Here is a 25,463-nt window from a genome sequence, read left to right on the forward strand (position 1 = left end):
ACGACCTAAGCAGAAATATCATGGACCCTCACAAATGGAAATTGAGTCCACAAATCTTCAGCATAACCCAAAAATGAGGATGCCCAGACATAGATCTTTTTGCCTCCCCTCTGAATTGCCAACTACAAAAATTCTGTACAAGGACTCATCACAAACAAGCATGGAAAGTGGATGCTCTTCTGTTCAGCTGTAAAAACCTAAAAGTCTATGCCTTCCCACCACTGCCTCTCCTTTCAAAGGTACTCCTAAAAGCCAGACAAGAAAAACCAAAGATGATCCTGATTGCTCCAGACTGGCCACACCAGCACTGGTACCTTATCTTAAGCAACTTGGCTCAGGGCCCACCATGGATTTTGCCCCAAATTCCACACCACCTGACTCAACAAAATCAGATCCTGCACGGTCAGCTCAAAACCCTAAACCTGGCTGCATGGCAGATACCTTAGTCAAATAGGCAGCACCTTTCTCAAGCTGTTATGGATGTCATTTTGGAGGCCAGGAGGCCTAGCACTAGGAAAGGCTTACTCAGAAAAGTGGAAGAGATTTTGCACCTGGAACCAGGCTCACAGCCTTGACCCTCTTGTTCCAAACATTCCTCAGGTTTTACAATTCTTAACTGAAATGCTGGACAGAGGCCTATCCTTTTCATCAATTAAGATTCACGCCTCTGCCATTTCTGCACATTACAGCACGGCTCCTCCTTTATTCTCTCATCCCTTGCTAAAGCAGTACCTCAGAGGGGCTAAAAACATAAGACCGCCCCGGAGAGCACCAACACCAACTTGGGACCTTAATTTCGTTTTGGAAAAACTGACCCACCTTTTGAGCCAGCCAATACAGCCAATCTAAAATTTTTATCATGGAAAACAGCTCTGCTCCTGGCAGTAACTTCAATATGAAGAGTCTCAGAGCTACAGGCATTAATGGCAGTGGAACCTTTTATAATTTTTCATCAGGATAGGGTATCTTTAAGGACAAAAACCCTACCTTCATGCCAAAGGTGGTATCTAGTGTGGCTCTTAACCAAACCATCCATTTGCCTACTTTTTATCCAAACCCCCAAAATAAAGGGGAGAAACTTCTGCATTCTTTGGACATAGGCAGCTACGCTTCTACTTGGACAAAACAAAAGCTTTCAGGAAAACTGATAAACTGTTTGTAGCATATGCTGCAGGATCACAAGGCAAGGCCATCTCAAAGCAGACTATATCCAAATGGACAGGACACTGTATTTGGTACTGCTACACACAGCATGGAAAATCAGTCCCTAATAACATTAGGCCTCATTCCACCAGGGCAACAGCCACTTCAGCAGCCTTTCTCAGAGGAGTACTTACCAAGGAAATTTTGGAGGCTGCAACTTGGAGTTCAATGCACACCTTCACCAAGCACCTGCCTCTTTACTCTAAATCCAGAACAGGATTTGCCACTGCAGTTCTGCAGGGCCTCTTAGCCAATCCTAACTCTTTATAGACCAGCCACCCAAACTTAGCTTTGGGATTTAACCCAAGTGTGATGACTACAGCAGTGTAACACGAACATAGTAGTTATGTACCTACCATAAATGTAGATGTTAGAGTGTTCACACTGCTGCAGTCTAGGTTACCCTCCCTCCATCCCCTCTGAACTAGCTGGACTTATCTATACCCTTCTATCCTATACAACCTTTGGGGTGTATTTGCTGGTAACTGAAGGTATTTTTATTTTATATGTATGTAGTTTTGATTAGCAATATGTATTGCCTACCCACTTGGGGGCACCTGACATCTGGGGCAAGAAAAACTGAATAAAATGGCGTCTGATGCATATTATATTACCCTGGCGCACTGACATCAGGGAAGAAGCGACAGCAACGGACTCCGGACCAAAACTTGGATCTCTGGCCGACTGCGGGACCTCCTGATGGCAGGATAACCCAAGTGTGATGACTGCAGCAGTGTGAACACTCAAGCGTCCACATTTATGGTAGGTACAAAACTGTACTTTACGATGTAGGGGAAGGGTTCCCATGGTCACTCCAGGAAGATGTCTCTCTTGGAGACATCCTAGAAATAAGAGCGGGGATTGGAAGCTCTTAAAGCCATCCTCTGAGGAGTTTGTTGTTGCAAGCTTTTCATGCCAACCCTTCTACTTGGGTGACCCTGCCTGCTGCTGACCTAGTTAAGTTGATCATTCAGCAAGCATGGAAGGCTTCTGACTCCTTAGAGCCTATTCCCTGGAGACTGGATAAGATTATTTCAGCCCCTGAGGATCAGCCTCATTGGTTTAAGGGTCTTGCAGTGAATGCCATGGTAGTGCCTGGCCACCAAAAAGGAACTTGCCAAAGAGTTTATCCATCCTCCTAAGAGCCTCGGATGATGGATAGATTCATGAAGCGGGTCTTTGCTTCATTGACCTTTGCTATTCAGTCCTTGAACTTCTTGGCACATTTTACAAGTTTCCAAAGGGATCTGATAACTGAGCTTTCAGACACCCTTGCAGGACCAGTATCTGATAGGGTTCGAGACAAAGTAGCCTCTTGCCACCCTTGAGTCTATCTCAAACTCATCCATGCGGCTTATTGCTCATACAGCCGAAGGGGCATTTAGAGCAGCAGGTACAGGCATTGCTATTAGGCGTCATGCCTGGATGCGCTTGTGTGATTTCATGCAACCCTTTGTCTTCCTTTATCAACACTCCTAGGTACTTCCTTGTTTGGCCCAAAAGTTAAAGAAACGCTAGCTAGGTTTAAAAAATATGGAAAGACCCGTGCTGCACTGGGTGTTCATTTTTCCACTCCTCAACGACCTTACTGCAGGAATCAGAGGAGTGGAAAAATGTGATTTAAGAAGTCCCAAGGGCCTTTTTGGGATGCATGTGGTGACTATTCCTCCCTAGGCAGAGGGGGAATTCTGGAAGGTGCCCCTCCCATGGCCGAGGGGATCCTAGTCACCAGGGCTCCAGAGATTCCTTTCCTGGAAACCCTCTCAGCGCTCCTGAATGGAGGCCCGACTGCTTACCTCTGGAAGCAGTCAGGGGGAAGTGTTCTCTGCACCATTCAGCCTGGCTTTCAATAACCTTGGACACCTGGGTGCAGAGAATTACTAGAGGTTACCATATTCCGTTCAGTCTTTGCTCAAAGTCCCAGAAGTGAATCCCAGATGTTCACACAGTCAAGAGGGATCTAGCGGCACTAGAAATTCAAAAGCTCCTTCAAAAAGAGTCTTCCAGGTAGTCCCACCAGACCAAATAGGATCCAGATTCTATTCAAGATTCCTTTTAGTGCCAAAAAAAAAAAGACTAGACTGGAGACCCGTCTTGGATCTCAGTTTATTGAACAAATTTGTACAACTGTCAAAATTCTGGATGGTCACAGTTAGTCAATTCTTCCCTTTTTAGAGGACGATTGGATGTGCTCTGTAGATCTTCAGGATGCATATTACCACACACAAATGGACAAACGCTCCAGAAGGTATCTCTGCTTCCAACTAGGAGCCAGTCATAACCAATTTCAAGCACTGTCCTTTGGTCTTACCACTGCCCCCAGGTTGTTCACCAAATGCATGGCATTTGTAGCAGCTCATTTGAGACTACAGGGATTCCGTGTGTTTCCATATCTAGACGGGCTCCTCGCAGCCATCTCCAGGCATCTATTGCTTTATGCCATGGACTTTGCTCTACATCTTGCCGACACTCTAGTAGTTTCAGTCAACAAAGAAAAGTCTCATTTGACTCCCACACAGGATTTGGAGTTTATTGGAGCAAGAATAAATACAGTATCTTGCATAGCCTCCCTTCCTCTCCACAGACTGAAACTCAGGTTGCAACGTCAGGTGATCCTTTCCCAAAACAGAGTTCCTGCTCGTCTAGTACTACACGCTCTTGGGATCCATGGCAGCGACAACATTAGATGTCCTTCTATTCCTATGTTGCAGTACTCGAGGTGTGGAATTTCCTGCCCTCAGGTGACTCGCACGTCGGCTTCTATACAAAAGCTTCAGCTTGGTTGCTGTAGTGTGTGGGACATCACATGTAGGGCCATAAACCAAGGGGCCTTGGTTGTGACGTCTGCATGCACAATCCTCGGAATTTTTCAACCGCAGATGACATTTGCATTGTACGATCGCTTCTTCACAGTCGTTGCATCTTAAAGATAAGTAGCCCATTGGGTTTCAAACTTTTTTATTTTTGACGATTGTTATAGCTAACCCTTGGTTGTAGCCTTTAGCTGATGTCAGGAAAAAAGAGCATGCCAATGCGGGCGCCAGATAATCCACAAGGATGCCCATGACTGGTTTTTGCCTAGGCCAGGAACACTATTACTCCTGTGCCATTTGTCAATCGTGTGTGCCTAAGACCTTGCGCAGCTGTCTAGCTGCGTTAAATCTCTACCTCGAGATCAAACGCAGACTGTTGGCCCTTAGGATGGTTCCTGCATCGGAGGCTGCACCTGAACCTTCATGCAAGAAGACCAAGTTTCCTAGGCCTCCTTCTCCTGCCACTCCGCTTACCGATGCATCGCCAACCTAGGAGTTGAGGTGCACTCGGATGATTCGTCAACTGCAGCGACGTCCCTCGAAGCTGTTTCACAGCCGACAACTGGCCCATCCTCTGAGCTCACTCAGACATTGACACCCATTGAGGTCGAGGGGGAACCAGTTTTGGTGAAACCACAGGAATCCTGACTTCGCATGTGCTAATCTTCACACCCGACGCCAGGCCACTACTTCCTCTCCAGCCAAAAAGAAGCAGAAAACTAAACATACCACCTCCTTCAGAAGTCTCACTGGATTGGCAGGCCTTCAGCCTCCGCCACTTCCACCCTGCCTCTTCTGAGCCCTAGGCCTGTCTCTGCTTCTTCCTTCCCATCTATTACTCAGGTCAGGGAAGAACATCATGATTCTTACTTTTCATTTCTTATGTTTCCCAGATTGCCTCCCCCCAGGAATATTACTCTCCGGATGAGGAATCTGTGAAGGGGACTCTTCCCCTTAAGGACATTACTTTTGGTGAGACCATCGCCAAGATGCATTACTTTAAATGGGATACTTCCCAAATGACTGACACCCAAAAAGGTTTCTTTGAACTGCTGCAAGTGGAATCACCCTCCCCTTCAGCAGTTCCCCCTGATGTTCATCGTGTTTCACTGCTGCAGTCATTACACTTGGGTTATCCTACCGTCAGGTGGTCCCGCAGCCGGCCAGAGTTTCTAAGTCTTGGTCCGGCATCGGTTGCTGTCACTTCTTCCCTAACGTCAGTGCGCCAGGGGTATACAAGATGCAGCAGATGCCATTTTCTTCAGTCTTTCTTGCCGTGCAGTGCCCGAAGCAAAAGCAGTTAGCAATTGCTGGTCGGCCAACTCCTGAGATTTTCGAATTCTAATTTCAGAACCGAAGTCTTCAATAAAGCTAAGTAACCCGTTGGGGAAACTTTTTCTTGCCTCAGACCGATGTCAGTAAAACTTAATTGCATTTCTTGTGGGAAGCAAATGCCTCTTAAAGATTTTCATTCCTACTGTATTCCATGCCTAGCCCCAGACCACAACGTCACTAGTTGGTTTTGTGCTAGATTTAACAAGCGCACTATTAAACATCGGTTTGATTTTGCTCGCCATTATTTTGGCCGAAGGTTCAATTATACCATGCCTTTGGAACAACCGATGACCGGAATACACAAAAAAAAATGCAAGGACAAAGATAAGGACAGGCATCCGAGGTCCAAAACTGACTATGAAGCCTATTCTAGGCCAGTCGCCGGTTTGCCGGTTCTCAGTGAGGCGCTTTCGCAGCCCCTGACACCCGCTCTCTCAGAGCCACAGGCCGCCTCTGACTCCCACGTGGAGATTACTAGGCCTCTGGAAACTCAAGGTATTGGGCCTACGGAAATTAACCCCTCAGATGGGTCCAGAGCCGCTGAGCAGGCATCTGCTTCTGAGGGTGTTTTCAGACCTTCACAGCTTACCATCAAAACAACCAAGTCTAAAACTCCATTAAAGACAAAGAAACAAGTACAGCATTCACCTGGACAGGCCTCTGCCTAAAAAGCAGATGCTCAAAATGGCTGAAGACCTAATTACTCTGATCAGGGGTTCCCATCCCCCTCCTGATAGAAGGCCTAGGCAGGATACAGACTGATTCATCTGACCAGGTTTCCATTTCTTCTGATTCCTCTTCAGATCAGGGATACTCTCTATCCCCCCTGTGAGGACTGATGCTGAAGAATCAATCCCTTCAGCCTCTCCTCCTGAGGATTACTCTTGGGGAAACTTTACATACCATGAGGGAGCATTTCCATTGGGAGAGCCAGGATTATTCAGAATCCAAGAAAAGGCTCAGATTTTCTTCTATTGCCTCAGCACAGGCCCCTTGCTATTCCACCTGTGTTAGATATTGTGGATGATGTGTTCTCTGAATCCAGTTTAACCCCTGACTCTCTGCCCCCAGCACCAGTCAAGCCAGATAAGATACTACAGAGTCCCTGACTCTCTCAAATTTCTTTATAAAAACCCTGCTGCTGACCTAGAAACTATTTCCCAGGGTTCCAAAGGGATAAAAGCTTCCATTGCTAAAAATCCAGTTAGTCTGACAGGGATTCTAGAGCATTAGCTAGATGGGGGAAGAAAGTTTACACTTCTGCAACTTTAGCAGTAAGGGCTTTAAATTGCCAGTTCCACATGCTTAAATACCAACAATATTTAATGTCTCTGTTAAAACAGAAAATGCTTACAAGCTCAAAGTCCGGACTATAAGGAAATGCAGGATTTTTTGCATGCAGTTGAACAAGTGGGAAAACATACTCTGCAATGTAGTTTTGATTCATTAGAGGCTTCTTGTAGAGCCGCAGTTACAGGATCTGTGATTTGAAGGCATGCTTGGTTAAAATAGCAAGGTTTACCTGATCATGTTAAGGCAAAATTATTGGATGCTCCTTTACAGCATATCTTGTCTGGTGTTAAGGCAGAAGAGGTATTAAAGAAAGTGGAGGATAAGGCAAAATGGTACAGCCACTTCAATTTAGCAGAAATTGGCCTTCTAAAAATTGGTCCTTTCCAGTGTCAGACAGACCACAGAGACAGATACAGACACCCAAGAGGCAGATCTCAACCCCAAGGCTCTTACAGACCACAACAGTGGGGTGCTTCTACCCCAAAAGGAGAAGACAAGTCACAACCTTCTAGGAAACAGTCCCAATGACTTCCCACTTAATGCCAAGCACTTACCTTTTGACAGCTCCCTTAGGGGGTAAACTAGCATTTTTTCCACAGAATTGGCATATAATCACCCAAGACAAATGGGTTCTGAATATTGTCTCAATGTTACAAGTTCACTTTCACACTCTACCAAGGCCAAAAGGAATGCCAGACCTGCCACAAAATCAATGGGCAGAGGCACAAAAACAAATTACAGCCCTCGTGGACATGAGAGCTATTCAAAAAGTGCCACAACAGGAACTAGGACAAGGATTTTACTCAAGACTTTTCTTGGTCCCCAGAAAGGACAAATCCTGGAGACCCATACTGGACCTATCTACTCTAAATACTTACCTAGATGTTCCAAAATTCAAAATGTTGACACTACAGCAACTTCTTCCCATGCTGGGCAAGAAGGCTTGGCTTGTTACTCTGGACCTCGGAGGCATACCTGCATGTCCCAATCAGACAAAGTTGCAGAGGATACCTCAGATTCATAGGTGGCACAATGCATTACCAATTCTCTGCACTGTCCTTTGGCTTATCTACTGCGCCCAGGGTCTTCATAAAATGCCTGGCACCAGTAATTGCATTTTGCAGACAAAAAGGAATTCAAATATATCCCTACTTGGACGACTGTCTTATTCAAGCAGAGAGCAAGGGCATTCTTCTAAAGCACCTGGCATTTGTAAAAAGATTGCTAATTTGCCTAGGGTACACAGTAAACGAAAAGAAGTCAAAACTAGTGCCCTCACAAGAGATAATATTCCTGGGTGCCAGCTTAAATACAATGGCCCAGATGGCTTATCTCACGCCAGACAAGCAAAGACAACTGACTCAGTACTTTCAAGTGATGGCAATAAAAACCCAACTCCCTACAAGAAACATTCTGCAGGCCTTGGGGTTCATGGCGTCCTGCATACTAATAATACCATATGCCAGACTGCATATGAGGAAATTACAATGGTATCAAGTGTTTGGACTCAACACTGTCACAGTTTGGAAACAGTAATACCACTTTTTCCCTGCCTACAACAAAATTTCGATGGTGGTCACAGGCATGTCACCACAAGGGACAGCCTTTCACTTTACCCACAGCCAGGCAGTCACTAACAACAGATGCTTCGGATTACGCCTGGGGAGCACACATGGCAGGAAAATGTATTCAGGGCAAGTGGGCTGCAGACCAAATGCATCTTCACATCAATCAAAAAGAGATGCTAGCTGTACAAAATACCCTAACAGCTTTCAAGGACCTTCTGCATCCAGGGCAACTATTGCTAAAGACTGACAACACCACAGTTATGTGGTACATAAACAAGCAAGGGGGCACTCATTTCTTATCCCCTCTGCAGACAAGCCATGACTTTGTGGAACACAGCACTGACCTATCAAGTTCATCTGCAAGCACAATTCCTGCCAGGAAAGAAAAATACTCTGGCAGACGACTTAAGCAGAAACATCATGGATCCTCCCGAGTGGAAATTAAATCCACAAGTATTCAGCATGATAACACAAAAATGGGGGTGCCCAGACATGGATCTTTTTGCCTCCCCTCTGAACTGCCAACTACAGAAGTTCTGCACAAGGAAGCATGGAAAGTGGATGCTCTCTTGTTCTGCTGGAAAACCCTAAAAGTTTATGCCTTCCCACCACTGCCTCTCCTTTCAAAGGTACTCCTAAAAGCCAGACAAAGGCCAAAAATGATCCTGATTGCCCCAGACTGGCCACGCCAGCACTGGTACCCAATCTTAAAGAACTTGGCTCAAGGCCCAGCATGGATTTTACCGCAAATTCCTCAGATCCTGCACAGCCAGCTCAAAACCTTAAACCTGGCTGCATGGCAGATTACTTTTACAGCCAACACCTCTCTCTAAAGCTGTTATGGATGTCATTTAGGAGGCCCAGCACCAGGAAATCCTATTCAGAAAAGTGGAAGAGATTCTGGATATTCCTCAGATATTGCAATACTTAACTGAGATGCTGAACAAAGGTCTATCCTTTTCATCCATTAAGATCCACGCCTCTGCCATCTCAGCTCATTACAACACGTTTCCTCCTATTTTCTCTCATCCATTATTAAAATAGTACCTCAGAGGGGCTAAAAATATAAGACCGCCCTGGAGAGCACCAACACCAACTTGGGACCTCAAACTTTGTCTTGGAAAAACTAACTTTACCTCCTTTTGAGCCAGCCAATTCAGCAGAATTAAATGTGTCATGGAAAACTGCTCTTCTGGCAATAACCTCACCACAAAGAGTCTGAGTTACAGGCCCTAATGGCAGTGGAACCTTTCATCATTTTTCATCAGGACAGGGTTTCCTTAAGAACAAACCCTACATTTATGCCAAAGGTGGTATCCAGTTTGGCTCTTAACCAAACTATTCACTTGCCAACATGTTATCCAAATCCCCAGAATAAAGGGGAGAGAGTTCTGCACTCATTGGACATACACAGGCAGTTATGCTTCTACTTGGACAAAACAAAAGCTTTCAGGAAAATTGAGCAATTGTTTGTAGCATATGCAGCAGGATCACAGGGAAAGGCTATTTCAAAGCAAACCATTTCAAAGTTGACAGGACACTATCCATTTCTGCTACACACAGCATGGAAAAACTGTACCTAGCAACATTAGGTCACAGTCCACCAGGGCAGCAGCCACTTCAACTGCCTACCTTAGAGGAGTACCTACCAAGGACATTTTGGAAGCTGCAACTTGGAGTTCAGTGCACACCTTTACCAAGCATTACCACTTGCCTCTTTACTCTAAATCCAGAGCTGGCTTTGCCACGGCAGTCCTGCAGAGCCTCATAGCCACCCTGCATACTTTATAGATCCAGCCAGCCTACCTTAGCATTGGGATTCAACCCAAGTGTAATGACTGCAGCAGTGAAACACTGTGAACATAGTACAGTTTTGTACCTACCATAAATGTAGATGTTTGAGTGTATTCACTGCTGCAGTCCAGGTTTACCCTCCCTCCAACCCCTCTTCTTATCTGGGACTTATCTATACCTTTCTACCCTATACAACCTATGTGGTGTATTTGCTTGTAACTGAAGGTATTTATATTTTTTATGGATATTTTATTACCAATATGTATTGCCTACCTATTTGGGGGCACCTGACATCTGGGGCAAGAAAAACTGAAGAAAATGGTGTTGGCTGCATCTTATATACCCCCTGGCGCACTGACGTCAGGGAAGAAGCGACAGCAACCAACACCGGACCAAGACTTTGGAACTCTGGCCGACTGCGGGACCGCCTGACGGCAGGATAACCCAAGTGTAATGACTGCAGCAGTGAAAACAGTCTAACATCTACATTTATGGTAGGTACAAAACTGTACTTTCTGCTTACTTGGATGCCTTCAATGCAGCCCTCTGGCCCCTAAGCATCCTGACTGCTTCTATAAAGTACCAGAGGACCACAAATTCTTAGTCACGCCACCCTTGACGGACCCAGCTGTTGTTGCCATCACAACAGATAATCAATCTAGACTGCTGCCTTCTGCTTCCCTATTACTCATTGACAAAGACAGTAAGTACATGGATAGGATGGGGAAGGTGTACACTCCTGCTTTGGGTTTCTGAGCCTTAAATTATCAGACCCACATGACCAAGTATGCATTAGACTTGATCTCTCAAGCCTCCTCCATACTGACTTCCTTGCATAACAGTCCCAGCAAGACTGACATCTCATCCAAACTTTCCTTGATCCATCAGGTAGCCAGGCACTCCATAAAGTGCAGCTATGATGCTGCAGAAGCATCCACCATGTCTGCCGCATATGCTTCAGCCCTCAGGAGGTATTCATGGCTAAGACTCAGGAACCTCCCCAAGGACTTCAAGGCAGAAATCCTGGACTCCCCTCGACCACAATGTCCTGTGCAGAAAACATTCTGCTGACATTTCTAAAAATCTACAAGAAAGAGCTCCATGACATTAAGAACCTGCTGGTGTTGCCCATACCCAAATATTACAGGAATTACCCTGCTAAAGCCAAATTTGTAAGACATACTCCACAGCCCTCCTCTTCCAGGTCCAGGAGGGGGTCCAGAAGACCTAACTTTCAGATCCTCTGCTCCACCACAGTAACCCAGACAGCCCTTTCAGGATAGAGGGAGGCCCCAGTAATGCGCGACTGCCTTTCCCACTGTCTCCCCCTTTGGCATTCCATCACTTCAGACCAGTTGGTCTTAAACATTATCCAAAAAGGATACTTCCTATCCTGGAAAAAGAAGCCAACCCAAAAAGGCATCCCTTCCCAAAAACCAGGTCCATCTCCTTCCGCAAGTTCCGGCAGATCTTCTACAGCTAGGCACCATAGAGCCTGGCTGTACTCCCATCTCTTCCTAGTCCCCAAAAAAGATGGACCCTGGAGACCCATCTTGGATCTCTCCTTTCTAAACCTACATCTTCAGGATACCCTCCTTCAAAATGCTCTCTCCCCACCTTGCTGCCTGTCATTCCAGCCAAGGCCTTCATGTTCACCCTAGACCTAAAGGAAGCCTACCTGCACATACCTATCAGGAGTTCCTAAAGACAATTCCCCGAGTTTCCCTGGCCCTTCCTCTCATTGTCAATTTACTGGCTTGCCCTTTCGTTTATCCACTGCCACCAGGGTCTTTACAAAGTGCCTGGCCCCAGCCATTGCCTTCTGCAGAACTCAAGGAGTACAAATTTACCCTTACCTGGATGACATCCTAATTCTGTTAGGGATGCTCTACTAAGCATGTACATTTCACCATGTTACTTCTGCAGAACTTAGGATTAATCATCAACCTCCCCAAATCTGACTCCAGGCCAGGACAAGATTTTCCTCAGCTGCAGAATCAGAACAGTCACAAAGAAGGTCTTTCTACCTCAGAACAAGGTTCTGTATTTAACTTCCCACTTACAGGAAGCTCTTTTATCCCGAAAGGTGACGGCAAGGCATTTTCTTCGCCTCCTGGGTTTGATGGCAGCAACCATCCCCATGCTACCTCAGGCAAAAATGCACATGTGCAAGCTGCAGTGGTTCCTGAAGAACACCTGGTCCCAGCACCTACATCCTCTAGAGCAGGTCAATCCCCCTCCTTCCCTGTCTGAAAACAGAAATCAACTGGTGGATCCAGTAAGTGAAATTGAACCCAAGGCTCCCACTACAGCCTAAGATTCAGTTTGTGGAGCAACTCTGGCCTCTTACAAGATTCGAGCGAAGTGGGATCCTTCTCTTCAGGCCAAACGCATCAATATCATGGAAGTGACAGCAGTTTTCTTAGCTCTACAGACCTTCACCCCCCTTCTGGTTCCAGGGGTGCTCTAGATGGTCACCGACAACACCACTGTGATGTTGTACCTCAACAAGCAGGGAGGAACAAAGGATTATCAGCTGTGCAGTCTATCCCTGCTGATATGGGACTTTGCCTGCAGGACTAAGTTGAGCTGGGAGGCTGTCGACATCCCCTCACAGGGCAACCACCAAGCAGGCCTCTTGAGCAGGACCTCCTCGCCTCAACAGAAATGGATGCTGAACAGGTGGTGTGCTCCACAAATATACCTGTTTGTCTCCGCCCCAGAACAGGCAACTGCAGAGCTTCTGCTCAAAATACACTTCCCTCTAGCATGGAGAGTGAATGCTTTCAGCTTCTCTTGAGGGAAGTTCCTTTATGCCCCCCCCCCCCATTCCCACTGATTCAGAAAGTTGTCCTGAAAATCCAGAAGGACAAACCAAAAATCTTGACTCCCTTCTAGCCAAGGCAGCACTGGTCCCCCCCTACTTCACAAACTAGCTAAGGGGAATCACTTCAAGTTACCCTACAAGGTGGACCTACTGTCACAAGACAAATGAACTCTCCTACACCCAGAGGTACAGATGTGGTCTATGACTCTCTGGGTGATAAACTTTTGATTCCTTTCAGACACCACTACTCGGAGGATGTGCTTTCAGTTCTAAGGGAGGCAAGGAAACCTACCACCAGAAAATCTAACATGGCTAAACGAGAGTGATTTGCAAAGTGGTTGCAAAAGGGAAGGGACCCCAGCTCCGCCGAGGTTCCTCCTGGTTCTAAACTGCTTGTGTCAATTGATAAATTACATTTCTTTTGTAAAAGTTCATATCTCAGCCATATCAGCCTGCCCCTGGAAACCCCGCTTGTCAGCCAGGCTTGACGTAAAGCTTCTTCTTAAAAGGGTCTTGCACATGAGACCACCTAGGAAACCTATCCCTTTGCCTTGTGACTAGAGAAATTAACCCAACGTCCTTTTGAACCTGCCAGCCCTTCCTCCTTACAGATGTGTACATGGAAGACGGTCCTGGTGGATATCACTTCAGCCAGAAGTGCATCAGAACTACAGGCTCCAATTGCCTGTCCCCCCTACACAGTCTTCCACAAAGACAGGGTGTCCTTGTGAACCAACCCCTCCTTTATGCCTAAAGTGGTCAATGATCTCTCTCAAACAATCCATTCATCTGCCCACCTTTTTTCCCTCCCCCACTAACGCAGGGGAGAGGATACTGCACTCCCTGGATGTGCACAGACAACTTAGATTCTACCTGAACAAGGCCATCAGAAAGATAACCAGCTCTTTGTCCTTTCACCCCAGAGCCTTGGGCAAGGCAGTGTCTGAGCAAACCATTGCATGCTGGATCAGGAAAGCTATTTGCTCCTGCTACTCTCACCACAGAAAAGAACCCCCAATGGGAATCAAGGCCCATTCCACTAGAGCTGTGGCCACCTCAAGGGCCCTCATGAAAGGCCTAGACACAGCATCCATTTTGGAAGCAGCCACCTGGCCCGCTATCCACACCTTCACCAAGCATTACAAATTGGGTCACGTTTCCAAAGCTAGATCAGGATTCTCCAGAGCAATCCTGCAGGGTCTTGTAGAACCCTCTGCATCTACCACCACCCTCTCCTCTTAAGCTGTGGTATGCTGCCATACCTAGAATACTGCAATATAGGAATAGTGGTATGCTGCCATACCTAGAATATTGCAATATAGGAATAGAAGGACATAGAGTAGTTGTGTAAAATCTTACCATAACCATAGATGTCCTTTTCTTCCATGTTGCAGTATTCCTTCCTGCCCACCAGTCCCCCCTAGTCCTTCCTGTACTACCTACATTTCAGTATGTCTCCAAGATACACATCTGTAAACAACTGGCACACTTCCTGCTGGTCCTTATTCTCTCTGCCTGATGGCCTTCAAGTTCTGAGGATTGTGCATGCAGACATCACATTTTAAGGCCCCTTGGTTTATGGCCCTACGTGTGACAGCCCACGCACACTACAGCAGCCAAGCTGAAGCTTTTGTATAGAAGCTGACGTACGAGTCACCTGAGGCCAGAAAATCCCACACTAGAATACTGCAACATGGAAGAGGACATCTGATTATAAGATTTTACACAATCCCATGAGGCTGCTTCAATGGCTGTTGGAATCGCAGTGGTCAATTCTAACGCACCCTACAATCCCATTCATTCTTAACAAATCGCTGCAAGAAGGATCTATCTTGGTGGATGAAGCCAGAAGAGAATCTATGGGGTCATTCCTCTTCCCCTTCTCAACCCCAAGGCTGTAGTGACCACAGACCCTTCCCAGATAATGTGGGGGGTATTTTCTGGGAGACTGTTCAAGGCACTTGGCCCGCACAAGAGGCCAATTTGCACATCAACATCCTAGAATTTGAGGGCAGTGCTTTTAGCATTGCAAGCATTCCAGGCTGCCCTTCTTTCGGGGACAATTGCAGTTCAGTCAGACAGCATGTCTTTAGTCTGGTATATCAAAAAAAAAAAAAAAAACGGGGGAATCATGTCCTACCCTCTGTGTCGGGAAGCTCTCAGGATTTGGCAATGGGCAGTTGCTTCAAACTGCTTTCTGATAGCAACGCATATCCCAGGGAACTTCAACATGATTGCGGACAAACTTACCAGATGTATCCTCCTGCTTCACGAGTGGTCTCTCAATCCCAAAGTAGCAACAAAGATCTTTCCTCGATGGGGGTCAGCCTTGTTGCAACCTGTTTGCTTCTGCCATAAACCACAAATGCAGCAGCTACGTTGCCCTAATCCTCCCCCTCCGGAGTCCCAGAGAGAGACACTTCTCGATTGACCCCTGGGACTTCTGCATTTCCCCCAATTCCACTGATCCCCCATTGTTTGAGGAAAGCCCAATGTTTGAGAAGCAAAGTGATTATCATTGCTCTGTACTGGCCTCGTCAAGTCTGGTTCCCTTTTCTTTGGCTTCATCTGCTTCACTGCCCCTGGACTCTGGACCCATCTCCGGACCTACTGTCTCCTCTCAGGGCCTGGTGCATCCCAGTCTTCAAAATCTCAAGCTGTTTGCTTGGTTTCTCCAATTCCAGTAATGGCCAGACTGAATAACTTTCCAGTGCAAACAATACCTCGTCTTCCCCGTAACCCATCCACTAGGAAGTTTTATCTGTGCAAATGGAAGTGTTTCAGTTTGGGCAACTGCAAATCATATAGACCCTTTCTCAACATCTGTTAACAAAATACTAGAATACTAACTATCTTGTTTAAAAAGAGAACTTCGACATCTATAATTGAGGTTCATTTGCCTGCCATTTCAAATGTTCATAACTGTGTTGATGACCATTTCTTGATGTCTCCAAACTTTTCTTAAAAGCATCCTACATTAAAAAAAAAACTTTCAAGGACCTTGTAGCACCATGGCATTTGACATTAGGCTTACAATATCTAGTTCGACAGTCCTTTGAGCCAGCAGCCACTTGTGACCTCAAGTTCTTATCTTGGAATACTCTTCCTAGTAGCTATCACATCTGCTAGGAGAATTTGAGTTCTAGGCTTGGTGAGAAACATCCATACACTTCTTTTTTTTAACAAAGAAAGATAATCACTCAGAACCAATCCTTCCTTCCCTCCTAAAGTGGTCTTGGAGTCCAATATTAACCAGTCCATAGACTTACCATTTTTCTTCCCAAAATTTTACAAAGGCGAGTACTGTCTACACTTGTTAATGTCCACAGACAAGTTATGTTTTAAACAAAATTCCTCTACTGCTCAGTACAATGAAGGCTGTCCTCCGTCAACAATAAAATGCTTGAACGAACTGAGCGAACTAAACGATAAAATTAAATTACTTTATTGACCACAAACAGATTGAGCACGCTTTCGTCTCCTATCGTGAGACTTCATCAGAATCACATGTAATTAACATTAGCTCTACGAATTATGTAAAAGAATAGACTTAATACTTGAAGATAACTTGTTACAAGGGCTTATTGATGTGGAATTATACAACTTCCTTAGAGTCCCTAAACCAGTTATACCGGAAATATTTGGTATCCCAAAAATACATAGATATAATAGATCCCCAATGAGACCAATAGTGACATCTAGGGGATCCAAAACTCAACCGCTGGCAAATATATGTTGATACCAAGCTAAAAAAGTTTCATTTCAAATATGCACATATTTTGATAGACTCTTGGGATTTTTTGAAGAAATTTAACACAATACCATTTCATGAAGGGTATTTATTTTTAACAATTGATGTAAAAGATTTATTTTCAGTAATTCCACATAAGGAAGGTATGGAATGGTTTGAGAAAATGATTATTGAATTTAACATGCCGAGCCCTGATGAATTTAAATTAGTGCTTGAAAATATGGAATTGGTTTTGAAATACAATTTTATTTATTTTCAGGGAGATATCTACCATCAACTTGATGGAGTTGCTATGGGTTCAGCGTGTGCTCCCATTTACGCAAATATCATAATGTTATTCTGGGAGAAAAAAAATATATGTTTGGGTCTAGTTTCCAGCAATATATTATAAGGTATTTCCATTTTCTGGACGACATTATTATTATATGGGATGGTTCACACGAATACCAAAGTATTAGGCTGACGTCGATCATGGGCGCCTAGATCTGACATCAGAGCGTCAGGGTATAAAGGCGCATGACCGACGTCATATCCTCAGTCTTTTTTGCCGCATGGTCCGATGCAGAAGCAGCGTTGCAAGTGCCGTTCGGCGTTCTGAAATTTTTCGCTGGAGTTTCAGACCGATACCAAGTTGGGCTAAGTACCCGTTGGGAATATTTTTGTTTTTCTTGCCTCAGTTACTTACCGGATGTCAGAAAAAGTGAATAATTGTATTTCTTGTGGGAAACAGATACCGCATAGGGATTTCCACTCGCTTTGTATTCCTTGTTTGGGACCGGAGCACGACGTAGTTGGGTGTCTGTTCTGTGCTAGGTTTAATAAGCGCACTATAAAACGGAGGTTAGATTGCGCTAGGTTGGTCTTTGGCAAGAGGTGTAATTATAATATGCCGTCGGATGTTTCGACGCCTGCTTCTACTAAGAAGCGCAAAGACAAATCTTTAAAGCCTAGGCAGGATGATTCGTCCGTCTCGGACGCTGGACCTTTAGAAGCTACTGCTGAACACGTGGATCCGGCTGAAGTTTCTATTGAGTCCCAGGGGGAAACTTTGGTTTTACAAGATGTGGCCTCTCAGGAGGCAGGTCAGGCTGAAGGGGCCTCTCAGGTTACTATTCTTCCTTCTATGCCTAAGGTGGTTAGGCCTTCTGTTACTGTTTCTAAGGCTCCTTCTAAGGGCAGGTCTGTTTTGCCTTCCTCTGGTGTCAGTTCTGGTTCGTCAGGGTCTGTGCCTAAAAAGCACATGCTTAAAATGGCAGAGGATTGGATTACTTTAATTAGAGGTTCTATGCCCCCTCCTGATAAGAGGCCCAGGATGGAGCCAGAGTTGGAAAGTTTGGAGCAGGCCTCAGATGATTCAGAGTCTTCTGCTGAAGACATTCAAGATTTCCCTCCTTATTCTGATTCTGATGCAGAGGATTCCACTCCTTCTGCTTCTCCTCCGGAGGATTTTTCATTTTCAGAAACGCTGCATTCCATGAGGGAGCATTTTGAGTGGGAAGGACAGGATTACTCTGATTCACGGAAGAGACTTAGGGAGTTCTTGTTTTTACCACAGCATAGACCCTTAGCTATACCTCTGGTTTTGGATGTTGTTTCAGATGTTTTCTCGGAAGCTTCCCTTAATCCAGATTCTGTGCCTCCTGCCCCAGTTAAACCAGACAGGTATTACAGGGTGCCTGCGGCTCATAAATATCTGTATAAGAGTCCTAGGGCGGACCCAGAAACTATTAGTCAGGGGCCTAAGGGTTTTAGAGCCTCTGTTGTTAAGAATCCGGTTCCTCTGGATAAGGAAGCTAGAGCTTTGGATAGATGGGGTAAGTAGTTGTATACCTCTTCTACTTTAGCAATGAGAGCTTTGAACTGCCAGTTTAAGTGGATGCTTTGGCAGAGGGCATAGAGTGTAAAGAATTGCAGGATTTAGTGCATGTTTCTGAACAGGTGGGTAAGCACTCTTTGCAATGTGGTTTTGATGCTTTACAGGCTTCTTCTAGGGTGGCTGCCACTGGTTCAATTATTCGTAGGCACGCCTGGCTTAAGGATCAGAATTTGTCTGAGCATGTTAAGTCTAGAATTCGGGATGCCCCTTTGCAGTCTGAAGTTTTATTTGATCCTCCTGTGGAGTCTCTTACAGAAAATGGAAGACAAGGCAAAGTCTATGCAGACTGTTAAAGATTTTTTGCAGGTACAACCTCCAAAGTTTAGTAGAAATTGGCCTACTAAGGGGTGGACGTACCCTTCTTCTGATTCTCAGTCTAGGGGTAGATCTCGGCGTGGTAGGGGCAGAGCTCAGAATACCTTCAGGCCGAGACAATGGAGTTAGCCTGCTCAATCTGCTGGTGAGGGCAAGTTGGCTCTTTTCAAGCAAAATTGGCATTTAGTCACCCAGGACAAATGGGTATTGGACATTATAAACCGAGGTTACAAGTTCTATTTCCATACCATGCCTCCTTTCAAAGGCATGCCAGACGTCCCTCCTCAGCAAAGGATAGAGGCTCACAGACAAATTTCTCTACTTCTTCAAATAGGAGCTATACAGCCAGTTCCTCTGTCAGAAGTGGGCCTAGGATTTTATTCTCGCCTGTTTCTAGTTCCAAAGAAAGGGAACACGTGGAGACCAATTTTGGATTTATCTATCCTCAACACTTACCTGGACATTCCAAAGTTCAAGATGCTGACTTTACAACAACTTTTACCTCTGTTGGGGAAAGATCACTGGATGGTTACTCTGGATCTCAACGAGGCTTACCTTCATGTTCTTATCAGGCCCAGTTGCAGGAGGTACCTGCGTTTTCGGGCTGGAAATTTACATTATCAGTTCTCTGCATTGCCCTTTGGCTTATCTACTGCGCCCAGAGTGTTCACGAAGGTTCTGGCTCCAGTGATAGCCTTTTTCAGACTAAGAGGAATACAGATTTATCCTTATTTGGACGATTGCCTGATTATTGCACAAGAAAAGGAAGAACTTCTTCATCATCTACAGTATGTGATGGCAGTGTTAAGATGCCTAGGGTATTCTGTGAACGAAACAGTCTAGTACCCTCTCAGGACATGTGCTTTCTGGGTGTGAGACTGAATACAGCTTCCCAGATGGCTTTTTTGACCCCGGACAAACAAAGAAGCCTTTCTCTTTATTTCCATCAAATGTCTCTACGGTCCAGGCTGACTGCAAGGACAGTCCTTCAAGCCTTGGGGTTCATGGCATCTTGTATTCTGGTGCTTCCCAATGCCAAATTGCATATGAGGAAGCTTCAATGGTATCTCAAAAATGTATGGACACAGCACTGCCAAGATCTAGACACTGTCATTCAGATAATACCTTGCATTCAGAAGGAGTTTTTGTGGTGGGCGCAGGAATGTCACCTAAACAAGGGACTCTCTGTGACCCGGCCAGAGGCGAGTCAGATTCTAACGACAGATGCCTGGGACAAGGCTTGGGGAGCACACCTCAATGGAAAATGGGTGCAAAACACGTGGCCTGTCACACTCCAACATTTGCATATCAACTTGAAGGAAATGTTAGCAGTCCAGTTTGCATTGATGGCTTTCAAAGATTTACTTCACCCAGGGCAGGTGTTGATTCAAACAGACAACACCACTGTCATGTGGTACATCAACAAGCAGGGGAACCCATTCTTACCCTCTTTGCAGGCAAGCGATGATTCTGTGGGAAACTGCTCTCAATCTACACCTCAATCTTCAGGCAAGGTTTCTACCAGGAGCACAGAACTCCTTAGCAGATGTATTGAGCAGACAAATAGTGGATCCTCACGAGTGGAAATTGGATCCTCATGTATTTCAAAAGTTGACAGTGTTATGGGGAACTCCAGACATAGATCTGTTCGCTTCTCCACTAAATTACCAGTTGCCAAAGTTTTGCACAAAATGTTTCATCACACAGCTTGGAAGGTGGACGCTCTATCATTCAGTTGGAACAATCTGCATGTATATGCCTTTCCACCTCTGCCTCTTCTTCCCAAGGTACTTTTGAAGGCCAGACAAGACAAGCCAACCATGATTTTGATAGCACCGGATTGGCCTCGACAACACTGGTACCCACTACTGAGGAGTTTAGTACGAGAACCTCCATGGCCTCTGCCTTTGATTCCGCACCTTTTGTCACAAGAGGACAGTCACTTCCTCAATGTCCAGATTCAGTCTCTGCATCTCACAGCCTGGCATATTCTGTTTGACTCTGGTGGGTCTCAGCTTCCACAACAAGTTTTGAATGTTATTTTGGAGGCCAGGCGGCCTAGTACCAGAAAAGTTTACGCTGATAAATGGAGGAGATTTTTTATTTGGAGCAAAGGAAAGGACTTTGATGTCTCCAAACCTGATTTAAGTGTTGTTCTTCAATATCTTACTGAGTTATTGGACAAGGGTTTGTCTTTCTCCTCAATAAAGGTCCATGCTGCACCTATTTCTGCTCACTATGATTGTGACCCTCCTTTATTCTCTCATCCTTGGTTTAAGCAATTTCTAAGAGGGGCAAAGAATATAGGACCCCCACGTAGAGCTCCTACTCCTGCTTGGGATCTCAATTTTGTGTTGGAAAAACTTACTCTACAACCTTTTGAGCCTGCAGCTACTGCCGAGTTAAAGTATTTGTCATGGAAAACTGCTTTTTTGTTGGCCATTACCTCTGCAAGAAGGGTTTCTGAATTACAGGCCCTCATGGCAGTGGAGCCTTTCCTGATTTTTCATAAGGATAGGGTATCTTTGCGTACTAATCCTTCCTTTATGCCTAAAGTGGTTTCTAGTGTGGCCTTAAATCAAACTATTCATTTGCCTACTTTTTATGCAAAGCCCAAAATAAAGGGGAGAAAATTTTGCATACTTTGGATATTCACAGGCAGTTGCGTTATTATTTGAGCAGAACCAAGGAGTTCAGACAGTCTCAGCAATTGTTTGTTTCTTTTGCTTTGGGTTCACAGGGTAAACCTGTTTCAAAACAAACTATTTCAAAATGGATTGGGTTTTGTATTTCTTTCGGTTATTCCCTTCATGGTAAGGAGATTCCTGCTGGGATCAGGCCTCATTCCACTAGGGCTACTGCTACTTCTACGGCCTTTCTAAGGGGGGTAGCTACAAAAGACATTTTGGAGGCAGCTACATAGAGTTCAGTGCATACCTTTTCTAAACATTACCACCTTCCTCTTTATTCTAAGTCTAGGGCTGGATTTGCCACTACAATTTTACAGGGCATTTTAGCGGCCCCTACTGCTTTATGATTTTTACCATCCTCCCTTTCCCGTTGCTTTGGGATTCTACCCATAAGTAAGGACTGCAGCAATGTGAGATGAAGAACATAGTACAGTTTTGTACCTACCATAAATGTAGATGTTCGAAGATCCACATTGCTGCAGTCCAATTTACCCTCCCTCCTTCCCCACTGTAGTTTGACTTGGTGCTATGCTTTAGGTGATGGTTGTTGTTGGGCATGTTTTTGGGAGGTATTCTCTTTTTGGCTGTGGCCTTTCTGGTTTGGTCTTCTGACATCTGGGGCAAGAAAAGACTGAGGATATGACGTCGGTCATGCGCCTTTATACCCTGACGCTCTGATGTCAGATCTAGGCGCCCATGATCGACGTCAGCCTAATACTTTGGTATTTGGGCCGACCGAGGACAGCGGACTACCCCATAAGTAAGGACTGCAGCAATGTGGATCTTCGAACATCTACATTTATGGTAGGTACAAAACTGTACTTTCACATATGAGAGTAATAGGGATGAAGTACATTATTTAGATGTTAGGATAAATAAGGATTATATTAAGAAAATATACAAATCAAATATCTTTAGAAAGGAATGTTATTCGAATTCCTACTTACATTACCAAAGTGATCATCCCTTCCACTTAAAAAGAAATGTGGTAAAAGGGCAAATGATGCGTGTCCAGGATGACAACAGACTTTACTGATTTTGTAAGAGAAGTGGAGTTCGTACAAGAGATGTTTAAGGAAAGAGGATATCCTGACAATATGGTGCAAACTATTAAAAAAGAAATAATTAAGAAACGTCATAGTAAATATGGTCCATTATTGGTGAGTGAACAGTATTATAATAGTATCACAAATAGCATTAGTACATATACTATTATGAATAATGAGGAAGATATGAATACGGACAGTAATATAGTGAAAAGAAAAACAGTGGAAAAGGATATACCTCGATTAATTTTAACTTATTACTCTGATATAGGTTGGTTAAAAAAGTGCATTAATGGAGTTTGGAATATGTTCAAAAGAATGGCGACAAGGACAAGTATATTCCAACAGCAACTTAAATACACCTTTAGGAGAAATAGGAATTTGAAGGGTATCTTGGGAAAAAAAGATGGGGAAGGCAAAGGGATGGGCCATTGTTGAAAGTGGGCACACATAAATGTGGGAGGTGTGCACAATGCCCATTTATAGCTTGTAAAAGAAATAAATATCCCCAGCATAAACTTTACGATTAGAAGTTTTGGATATTCGAGTTTTTATACAAGAGGCGTGGTGTATTTAGCCTACTGTCAATCATGCTGGGGATATTATATAGGTAAGACTGAAAGGCAATTGAGAGCCCGTATATATGAGCATATTAGGGACATTAACAAAAGGAATGAGAATAATGCACTTTTTAGACATTCAACCATTTGCAAAAACATGAATATAAAATTTTGGGTATTAGAGGAAGTAAAAATTAAAGAAAGGAGAGGTGATTGTGAAACATTCCTGGAGTATCGTGAGATGATTTGGCAGATGAGATTAGATTCTTGTGTACATGATGTATGAAAGAGTGTAGTACCAAAACACTTAGGAACATCCAATAAACCAATATAGAAGGCTGTAACGATAACGAAACACGCTGGCAACTCTTGTAAAAGGCAAAACCATTTAATAGGAGATAAAAAATGAGCGCTTTCGCGTGGTTCATCCACGCTTCATCAGATGAATTACTAAATCTATATTCAGAGTTTAAATATATTCACTAAAGGCGGGAAAGTCTGCTCATTAAACAATTAATTTAAACAATTAAGTTAAAATAAGCATTTAATTCTTCAAGGGGCATGCTACTAAATGCACGTTCTAGTAGTAAAACTTGTGTTTTTCTTGTGCCCTCTAAAAGCAACGCTAAAAACTACTTATATGCAAAGTAGTTAAAAAATAAAAACTAAACGACTTGAAACATCAAAAATGCATATCATATCATATAAAAGCATAATAAACACACTTGATAAACATTAAAATCAGTGGATGAAGATGAATTTGTCCACTTTAAATAAACACTAACATGATATTTAAATATAAATCATAAATGTATAAGATAAACATATAAAATGTATATATATGGAAACAAAATATATCAAGATGTCACTTTGTGTAACACTAACATGATATTTAAATATAAATCATGAATGTGTAAAATGAATATATAAAACTGTATATATGGAAACAGAATGTATCAAGATGTCACTTTATGTACATATGATACATTATAAAAAGCATAACCATCTACCATAGTTGTTAATTAACTTTATGCTTCCCCCTACCTAAGATATATAAATGGTAAGGTGTAAAAAATATATTGATTGCTAAATTATTAATCTTGCGTACATCCAGGAATGAATGACCATATCTCCATTAAACCTGCTTTGAAGTTACTGTCTTTAAATATAAAAAAATAAAGAAAACATAAAAAGAAAATAAAAAACCTATAGTGCTTTACATTATATACAACAAAATAGGACCATATAATAAGGCAAATAGGTGGGTAATGACATTTGTACATTTTAACATTGGTTTATAGTAGATATATTATACTTTGCTATGAATTTAGCGTAAAAAGTAGAAGGAACTTCCCAATAACCTCTATACAAGTCTTTGATAAGTCCATTGGATAGTTTTTTAATAATTAGAACATTAGTTTTATTTTATATTATTGATACACTGGTTTTATTATGACACAAACAATTATATATTTTTGAACAAATATATACAACATCCTACACCATCCAACAGTTAATATTTTAATAGTATAGGAAATATGTCATACAAAATTTCTATGGAGATTTTACAATACAATGTGTATTTTTCAATGTTATTTACATCATATGTATAAGCCGTCATCTGCCTTCCTGATTTTTGTTAAGTTTTTTATGTAATAGACACATCAGTTATAATAGTTGTTCCTAGATTAAGTATTTTTGAACCTACAATAGGTAAATATTAAATACTCAATGTCATCAATAATTTGAAGTATATGTGTATATTAGAAGCATATTTTATTTATATATTTTATACCTACACATTTTTATGTGAAGTATTTATTTATATATGATTCTATTTTAAACAATTTTTAATAGATTTTACATACAAAGGGTTAACCAGAATTGGTTTTAATTCATTGTTATGGCAAATAATTAGCTAATTGTTTAAGTGAGTATATAAACAGGAAAATGTTATTACATGCGATTCTGATGAAGTCTCACGATAGGAGACGAAAGCTCGCTCAATCTGTTTGTGGTCAATAAAGTAATTTAATTTTATAGCTTAGTTCGCTCAGTTCGTTCAAGCATTTTATTGACTGAGGACAGCCTTCATTGTACCAAGCAGTAGAGGAATTTTGTGAAGTTAGTACTGGATTCGCCAGTAACTTGTGTTTTGTGAAGTTATGTTTTTACTTGGACAGAACAAAATCTTCTAGAAAATCAGACCAACTATTTCTATTTTCAGAACCCAAATTGGGCGTGCCTATACCAAAGGTTACTTTGTCAAAATGGCTAAGAGACTGTATTACCTTTTATATTACAAACTATCAACTACTGTTAGAGCTCATTCTACAAGATCTGTTTCCCCTTCAGCTGTCTTCCATTCCATAGCTTCTGTGGAAGACGTAGC

Source organism: Protopterus annectens, chromosome 3.part1 (genome assembly GCF_019279795.1).
Source record: "Protopterus annectens isolate FY-2018-M chromosome 3.part1, PAN1.0, whole genome shotgun sequence".
Taxonomy (NCBI): domain Eukaryota; kingdom Metazoa; phylum Chordata; order Ceratodontiformes; family Protopteridae; genus Protopterus; species Protopterus annectens.